This window comes from Myotis daubentonii, chromosome 16, assembly GCF_963259705.1.
Source record: "Myotis daubentonii chromosome 16, mMyoDau2.1, whole genome shotgun sequence".
Classification (NCBI taxonomy): Eukaryota; Metazoa; Chordata; class Mammalia; order Chiroptera; family Vespertilionidae; genus Myotis; species Myotis daubentonii.
In genome coordinates this window covers 56,850,925-56,860,040 of record NC_081855.1, presented here as the reverse complement: position 1 = coordinate 56,860,040, position 9,116 = coordinate 56,850,925, and positions in this window count along the sequence as shown.

Sequence of the window (9,116 nt, the reverse complement as noted above, 5' to 3'; positions counted from 1 at the left end):
AGCGAGGAAGCCGGGAACCCTGTGTGACTCGGTTTCTGGAAGCTTCTAGAAAAGGCAAACTCTCTGCAGGGATGGACAGCGGGTCTGGCTGCCGGGGCTGCGGTCGGGCGGGAGGCGGAGGAGAGGGTGCGCGGGAGCCTCCCGGTGCCGGGAGTTCCGTGTCTCAGTTGCCGGGGCGATGCCGAAACTCATCGGACTGCGCGCTCAGAATGGTGCTTTATTGCAGCTGAATCATAGCTTTGAGACATCTTTTATCACCTTATGTTTCTTGATTTCAGAGACAGACATGGATTTGGGGTTCCAGGCGCTCCTGCCTCACTGGGTGCTTCTTGGACGTGTCCTGACGGGGCCTGAACCCACCGTCGTCCCCTCAGGGCGACACTCTAACCGGCAGAGCCGCCCGGCCAAGGCTCTCGGTCTGAAAGCCGATGGAACAAAACCCCCCGCGACACTGGCACTTACCAGGTGACAGAGGCCAGAATGAGCGGCGGCCTCCAGCCTGGCCAGGTGCACAGGGACGCGGACGCTGCTGTGGGGGGGGGGGGTGGGGGGGGGGTTGGCACCTTTAGCCGGGTGGGTTGGCAGTAGCCATCACCATCCGACCTGTAGGGGCCTTTCCACCTGGCAGCTCCTCTTGAAGGAACTTTCTCTTCCAGACACGCTGGCGAGGGCACCGAGAGCGAGAAGCCGGACGAGCCTCACTGTCCCGCGGCCAGACCCTGGCTAGAGGCGTGGAAACCGGCCAACCGCCCCCATCGGGACGGTCCCGGGATCAGCACTGGAGATCGGGTGGGTCTTGGGCAGCCCAGGCACACGGCACAGACATGCCAGGCGGGGAGGGAGACCTGAGAAGTGGCAGACACGGAGGGCGTCCCCCAGGGAGGGAGGGAGGCCACACAACCAGGGGCAGGTGGCAGGGAGCCATTCGCAGCTGTTGCCTGTAGAGGCGGGGGCAGGGGAGGGGGCACGACTGTCACTGTCCCTCTGTGTGTTGGATTCTTTTACTGTGTGTGCGCATGGATTTTAGAATTAAAGAAATGTTTTCTAGCCTGGCTGGCGTGGCTCAGTGGTTGAGTGTCGACCTCTGAACCAGGAGGTCAAGGTTCAATTCCTCGTCAGGGCACAGGCCCGGGTTGCGGGCTCCATCCCCAGTAGGGGGCGTGCAGGAGGCGGCTGATCGATGATTCTCATCACTGATGTTTCTTTTTGTTGTTGTTAATCCTCACTCCATTGATCTCTTTGGAGAGAGTGGAAGAGAGAGGAGAAAACATATAGAAACATGGATGTGAGAGAAACACATCGATGGGTTGCCTCCTGCACGAGCCCCAACCACGGCCCAGGCCAGGGAGGAGCCTGCAACCGTGGTACATGCCCTATGCCCTTGATCGGAATCGAACCTGGGACCCTTTGGTCCGCAGGCCGACGCTCTATCCACTGAGCCAAACCAGCTAGGGCCCATCATCACTAATGTTTCTATCTCTCTTTCTTCCTTCCTCTCTGAAATCAATAAAAAAAAAATTTAAATATATATATGTTTTATAAAGGAAATGTGACCTAGGTCTGCAGCCAGAGGCAGGTGGGTGGGGCCCTGCGTTATGGTCACAAGGAGGCGGGTGCTGGTAGAGGGGCCCAGGGCAGGGCGGGAGGACTGGACCTGGAGGGCGTCTCAGGTCCAGGGGACCCAGGTCCAGGGGACCCGGGTGGATCCGGGCAGGGGCGTCTGTGGACCCCTGAGTGGCCGTCAGTCCTCCTCCTTCCCCGGAGATGGACCTTTCCGAAGACGCCTCTCGCCCAGGACCCGCCTCCCGGAACCTGCCCCGGCCCCTCTGGCTGCCCCTGAGCCCCTCGCCATGAGCAGGCAGCCCCCCTTTCCTGCCGCAACCTAAAAACCGAACAGCCCGGGATTGTTACGCAAATTGATGAGTGGGGCCCTCGAAGGCTAATTCCTGAGTCTTAATGAGTGGGAAGATGAGGTTTTTATTCATCACTGGGGCTTTTAAAATTGCAGTAAAGTGGCCCACTTTATAAAGAAAAAATCAATAGCGAAAAGAAAACAGGAGTATGTAAATGGACAGAGTGACAAAAAGCAGGCCAATTACCCCCAAAATGAGACACAGTTATGGCTCCATTAACTCAATTATATTTTCAAAAGGATTTCTTCCATGCCCCCCCCCCCAACATGCCTGTAATTTTTACATCAACTTCAAGCCATTTAGTTGCATTAAATTATTTTGTGGGAGAGAGAGGTGTGTTTGGGAAGAGGGGGCCTCGGTCCTGTCCGGGCCCACTGGGGAGCCCGGGCTAAGGGGAGGCCCGGGAGGGGGACCCCTCCCCATGTGACTGCCCCCAAAAGCCCCCAGGTCCGCAAGCCCTTGGCCCGGTTGTCCCAGGTGCCAGGTCCCCTGTGCCCTGCACTTCTATTCCCAGACGGCTCCCTGCTCTGCACGCCCAGTGGGCGGCCTTGCCCCTGCCAGTCCCCAGGTGGGCACCCAACCTTGCTGGCTTCCTGAGTTTTCTCTTTGTCTTGTTAGAGTTAAACAGTTAATCTTCTGGAGAAGTGGGAAAATTAAGTTGTATTGAAAATACCACCACCTCCCGGCCAGCGTGGCTCAGTGGTTGAGCGTCGAACTATGAACCAGGAGGTCACGGTTCGATTCCCGGTCAGGGCACAGGCCCGGGTGGTGGGCTCCATCCCCCAGTGGGGGGCAGGCAGGAGGCAGCTGATCCATGATTCTCTCTCATCATTGATGTTTCAATCTCTTTCCCTTCCTCTCTGAAATCAATAAAAACATGTTTTAAAAAAAATACCACCAGCAACATTGGGGACTAAGTGGGTGCGCAGGCCGGGCCTTCAGCCTGGGGACTAAGTGGGGTGCGCAGGCCGGGCCTTCAGCCTGGGGACTAAGTGGGGTGCGCAGGCCAGGCGTTCAGCCTGGGGACTAAGTGGGGTGCGCAGGCCGGGCGTTCAGCCTGGGGACTAAGTGGGGTGCGCAGGCCAGGCGTTCAGCCTGGGGACTAAGTGGGGTGCGCAGGCCGGGCGTTCAGCCTGGGGACTAAGTGGGGTGCGCAGGCCGGGCCTTCAGCCTGGGGACTAAGTGGGGTGCGCAGGCCAGGCGTTCAGCCTGGGGACTAAGTGGGGTGCGCAGGCCGGGCCTTCAGCCTGGGCCGAGTGGGGTTTGCACACACGCGCCTGCCGGTGCCTGCGCTTCCTGCTGGTGCGTAGACCCCGGGGCTGTAACCTGCTTTTCCTCCTCCGCGGGCGCCCAGGGAGCCTGGCTGCCCTACATAACCAGTCCGCCCCGGCCTCCCGGGAGGCGGTGAATGTCGAGGATTTGAGGTGGAGAGGAGGAGGAGGAGGAGGAAGGCTGGGCATCGGGGGCAGTCAGACAGGGCGTCACTGGGCAGGTGGCCAGGTCGCCGGCAGGAGACTCGAAACCCAGCCGGTGGTGGACAGACGGGCGGGAGAGGCTCAGGCTGAGCAGTGCGGTGGCCCTGAGGGGAGGGTGGGGGGACCATGTGTGTGCACGTGAGAGACAGGGTACCCCAACTCCCTCTGCCTGACCCGGAAGTGTGAGTGCACAGGTGGTGGGGGGGCTGCTTGCAAACCCATCGCTTCCCCACTTCAGGGTGAGGTCGTGGGGCTTTGGCAACGGGGGGGGGGGGGGGGGGGCAATCCCAGGGCAGGGGAGTGGGTGCAAGTGCTTGGGCCCAGCAAGGCCTGGGATCCTGGGAGAAGGAGACAGCTTGGGGGAGGGGGTTTGGAAAGGCAGCTGGGGGCTGAGGGCAGCAGGCCCAGGGCAGCTGGGCACTGCGGGGTCCAGAGGCCTCAGCTGGGGGGAGCAAGGGGGTGACGGACTGCCTGATTGCAAAGAGAGCCCCGTGGTGCTGTGAGAGCACCAGCCTGCCCCGCCCTGCCCTGCCCAGGCTGGCCCAGCCCTGCCTCACCTGCCATCCACACCAGACCCTTGGGCTCCCACCCCTCCCCACCCTCCGGGGTCCCTCCTGCCTCCAAACCCTGTGGATGAGGCTGAGCCCCGCCCTCCCTTCCTGCCCTGCACCCCTAGGTGCCCACGGTCCCGGGGATCTGGGCAAGGAGGGACCGCCTCCCCGGGACAGCAGCGTATCGGTCACCTGCCTGCCCGCTGGCGGCTCACCGGCCGGCCGGCCCTGCCACAAGTGGCCTCTCGCCCGTGGCTGAAAGAGGCTTTGTTCCACGGAGCAGGAGGGACGGACACCCATCACCAGGCCAGCCGGTGGGTCAGGGTCAGGCCCAAGGGCGGCTCCCCAGGGCCAGCGGTGCGGGCAGCCAGCGGGCCCGGGCAGGGCCTGGCGGGAGGCCTGAATTCAGGGCCACCTCCCCTTTCTCAGCCCTCAGCCCCGCTAGGCCTGAGGGATGCAGGAAGAAGTGCAGCTGCCTTTGTCCCCAGAATTGGCTGCGGGGCATTGCCCCTCAGGCGCCGGTCCAGGGCGGCCTCTTGCCTCCTGCGGCCCCTGGGGAGGAGCCTGGGGCCCGGTGTCCCTGGGGCCCTGCTTGCAGCCGCTCTCTGTCACCTGCAGGGCGGTGAGCACCTGGCCAGGGGCCTGGGCAGCACAGCCTCTGCACCTGGGAGGGTGGCGGGGACTGGCTGGGGTGCAGGCGACAGGCACCGGGAGCTGTCCCTCCGGGACCCAGCCCTCCAGCCCTGCTCTGCGCACAGCGTCCGGCCTCTGCCTGGCCTTGCTCTCTCGGTCTCTCCCTCGTGTCTCTCTCTGCCTGTGGGTATCTCCCATCTCTGCACCCCTTCTCACCTGCCCCCCCAGCCTGTCCACGGTGGTCCGTCTGCTGGAGGGGGAGACTGCCCGGAGGCCCAGGCCCTGTTGATTGTGCCCCCGGGGCCACCCGTGTGGCAGCCTGGATCCTGGGGCCCCGAGTAGTGCCCGGCCTGCTGGCCTTCTCAGGCTCCTCGATGCCCAGGCCCCCGGCTCCAGGCACCTGTCCCTCCCACGGCTCTGTGGGCACCTGGCTCCGAGGGGCCCGGGCTGCTTGCACCTGTGCCAGTCGGGCCCACACGGACACGTGCGGTTCTCCGGTGTCTCCTCCCCATCCTGTCCCGAGAGGCGCTCAGGGCCTCAGGACCAGCCCCTCCTCCGTTTCTCGGGGCTCCCCCTGGAGAACAGAGGCCTGGCCCCCAAAGGTGGGAGCTGGGTTCCCTCAGGCGGCGGGGGCTCTGCTGTCATGGCCAGAGGCCAGAGGGGGGGCCAGATGGACGGCCCAAGGCTGGGAGTCCCCAGGAGCCAGGAGAGGGTTTCCAGAGGCGGGGAGATGGCCAGGCAGCCGGTGCCCCTGTCTTCCTGAGGAGCGGCCACAGGGCCCTGCCCTTCTCCTCGGGCCGCAGCCACAAGAGGGGTGTCCAGGCCACCCTGTCCCAGCCCAGGGCTGCAGGATCTGCGGGCGGTGGGGTCACTGTGGCGGGTGTGGGCCTTGCTGCCCCCCGCACCTCGGCCCGCGGCTGACTCACCCCTGCACCAGCTCCCCGCGGCCAGGAGGGCCTCCTTGAGGGCTCCGGCCGCCAGACACTGAGGTCCAAGCCCAAGGCACCGCCAGCCCTCGCTGCAGGAAGGGAGAGGGGTGAGCAGGAGGTTACATGTGGAGGGAGAAGGGAAATAAAAAGAGATTACAATTTTAAAAGGTACTCGAGCTGCCTGCTGACACCATCTCTGGTCTCCGTCCGTTTTACAGCCTGAGGAGGGCTGGCAGCTGGGCCTCATCCTGCGGGGCGCGGGGGTCTGGGGGCGTGAGAGCCAGTCCCCAGGGCAGCCTCCTGGACCCCCAGCCCTCCCCCTGCCTGGCTTCTGCTCACTCAGGACTGTACAGGTTGTGAGCGCCCAGCCCAGCCCCTGGCGGGGGTGGGGGGGGGAGTGGCGGCGGGGGGGTGGGGGGGGCACCCTTCGCAGCTAGGACCCCGAGGGGGCGGGGAGCCTGGCCCTGCGGGCGGCCACTATCACTGCCCATCCATCCCCCTGACAGGCCCATTTTCTCCTGGTTTTACAGGACCTTTCAGAGCAGGAAATGCGATCTGCTGGCTGATTGATGTCTTCACCTGGCCTTTGTTCCCGAGCCTCCCCTCCGCCCGCCTCTGCAGGGCTGCGCCTCCTGCTCCAGGGTCCAGGCCTCTCGGAGGACATTCCAGGGTCCTCGCTCTGTCCCCCCTCTGTCCCCTCCAGGCAGGAGCCCCAGTGTCCAGGCCCCCACTCTGCCCCCTCCAGGCAGGGACCAGGCTTGCCTCTGCCTCTGACATGGGGAAGGCTAGTCTAGGGGTAATTTCAACTTCCCGCAGAGGGCCCCCCTGGCCACAGCCCCCCTGGCACCTGCACAGGTGAGGAGCGGCCCATGGGGGGGGGGGGAGAAGGTGGCTGAGCGGCACCTGGGGAGGGTGTGGCCCGAGGAGGGGCTGCTGCAATAAGTGTTTCTTTGTGCGTTCCCTCTGCTTTTGTTTTGAATTCTCCCCTGAGGTTCCAGCGGAGCCCTCCTAGCACACCTGGGGACAGGTGGGGGCCTTTCTCGCCATCTCTGGAGGAGGGGCAGGTGGGGCCTTAGCGGCGCCTCCTGAAATAACGAAAACGCTTGCGTGCAGCCGGCCAGCTCTCGCTGTTCTGCCGTGGTCTAGAGTGTGTTTAGAAAACTTAGTGGCACGGGAGTTCAGCTCAAGGTCACCTGGTCCCCACCTCTGCCAGGCGCTGTCCCCCACCCTCCCAAGGAGCGTTCTGGGAGCCTGGGACCAGGGTGCCTTCCTCTGTGCCCCCAGGTTCTGTGGGAGCGGAGTGCGAGGGGGTGGGGGGTCTGTTGGGCTGAGGCGGGGAAAGGCTTGGCTTCTTCAAGGCGGGGCTCTGAGGCCGGGGCTGCAGCCGGAGGGAGAGCCGCGAAAGCCTGTGTTTGGGGGTTGGGCCGAGACTGAGGCCTGAGGAGGGTGTGGAGCAGCGGCTGTGCACTTTTTTTGTTTGTTTTTAAAATATATTTTTATTGATTTCAGAGAGGAAGGAGAGGGAGGGAGAGAAACACCAATGATGAAAGCATCATGGATCGGCTGCCTCCTGTACGCCCCACGCTGGGGATGGAGCCCACAACCCAGGCCTGTGCCATGACCGGGAATCGAACCGTGACCTCCTGGCTTATAGGTGGGCGCTCAACCCTTGAGCCACGCCGCTGGGCTGCCGTGCACCCTGAACCCTCTGCCCGCTGTACCAGGCCAGTGGCCGCCCCACTCCTGCCGGCGTGGAGGGAGGTGGAGGGGCCTTTTCTCCTGGCCACGTCCCCCAGCTGGCGGCATTGGGCATGGGCAGGACCACGGGGCTGTGTGGCAGTCTGGACGGAGCCCTGAGCCAGGAGTTGGATTGGCCTGGCCGCCCTGCCTGGTGACCCTGCTCTCCAGCACGGCTGACCCTGGAGCCTCAGCCTGTCCTCTCCGAGGCGGCCCCTGCCGACAGCCGACAGCCGGGTCAGGTGCAGGCAGTGGGGGGGGCCCCTCTCGCTACCCCAGGAGGGTGGCTACAGCTGGGGGAGCCTGGGCTGGGAGTCCAAGTGTGGGTAACCCCGATGGGGGCCAGGCCTGGGGCTCAGCATTCCTGTGGCCCGGCATTCCACGCCCCCTCCCGCGCTGTCTGAAAACTTCGCCTGTGTCTCAGCCCCCAAACCACAGCAACAATAACACCAGCCCACGCCCGCACACCTGCCGCTCCCCACGCGGCCTCTTCCCCTCCGCCCGCCTCTCCGCAGGGACTGTGACCGCTCCTCCAGCCCAGGGCCCAGCGCCCGGCCTGCGGAGGAGAGGTGGGCGGTGCTGGTCGGGAAGGGGGTCCCGGGGGCCAGGCCCTTCTGGGGCTGCGACGGGGTGAGGCAGCCGAGCTCAGATGCAGACGCCTGTGCGGTCCTCGGGTTGGGGGAGGGGGCCTGTGCGGTCCTCGGGTTGGGGGAGGGGGCCTGTGCGGTCCTCGGGTTGGGGGAGGGGGGTGTCTCTCACAGGCTCCTCCTCGGATCAGGAGATGGAGGCTGAGGCTGCCACCCCTGCCCCTGGCCCCTTGCAGCCTTCCTGCTGGGCAGGCCCTTGTGTCCATGGGGGCTGCCCTCCTCCAGGTCCAGCCCCAGCCCCTCCCAGGACACAGGCCCCAGGGAGAGCCGTCTCCCCGCCCCCCCTCCCACCTGTGCTCCCGGCTCCATCCCCACGTGGCTGTGGGGCCCTAATTGCTGGGCTCCCCCTGCCGGGCCTCTGGCCTCTGCACAGCTGGGGATGCTCCCGGCCTGCGGGGGCCGGGCCCAGGCATGCCCGCCCTGCCACCCTGCCCCGCCGCATTCCTGCATTCCTCCCCCAGGCCGGCTGCTGCCCCCCATGGGGCGGGGCGGCCAGGGCGCAGGGGCCCGAGGGCTGCAGCTGCTGGATGGGGAGCCTGGATCCCGCCCAGCTGTGCCCCAGGACTCCCAGCTGTGTCTGCCCCCCTCTACCCCCTGCATAGCCCTGGCCTCAAACCTGGCAAACAGGAGTCAGTGACAGGCTCCCTCGGGGTCTGCTGGGGCCGCCTGCAGGGGCTCTGGTGCTCTGACAGTGAGGGAGGGGCACGGCCTCCGGAGGTGGGACCCTCTGACTTCCAGAGTCGCCCTGTCCCCTGCGGGTCACAGCTCTCAGGGGAGCCTGGGTAGGGCCCATGGGGATCGTGGTGTCGGGTCCAGCCCCGTTTGGGGCACAGCTCTTAGGGGAGACAAGTGCCACCTCTGTGTCCTGGGGGGTCTCTCGGCTGTTGGGGCGGGGAGTGGGGCAGGCTGTGCGGGCCAGGGTCTCAGCCCAGCTTCACCCCAAACCGCCAGGCTGAGTTGGACAGAGGCAGCCCTGGGACTGCCTGGCTGCCCCGGGCCTAGTGTCCTGGCTGAGGAGGCCAGGAGCCGTGTGGCCGGATGGCTGGGGGTCGGGTGCCGGGGGTCCAGGGCCCGTGCTTGGCCTGCTCGGTGCCTCAGGGGGATGAAGCCAGAAGGAGCGGTGCTCAGCAATGGCTGCACTGCTCCTGCGCCCCATCCCACCTGGGAATGTCCGGGTCCCGCCGTGGGGACCCACGCCCTCCGAGGCCCCGGGAGCCGGCGCTGAGGCCGC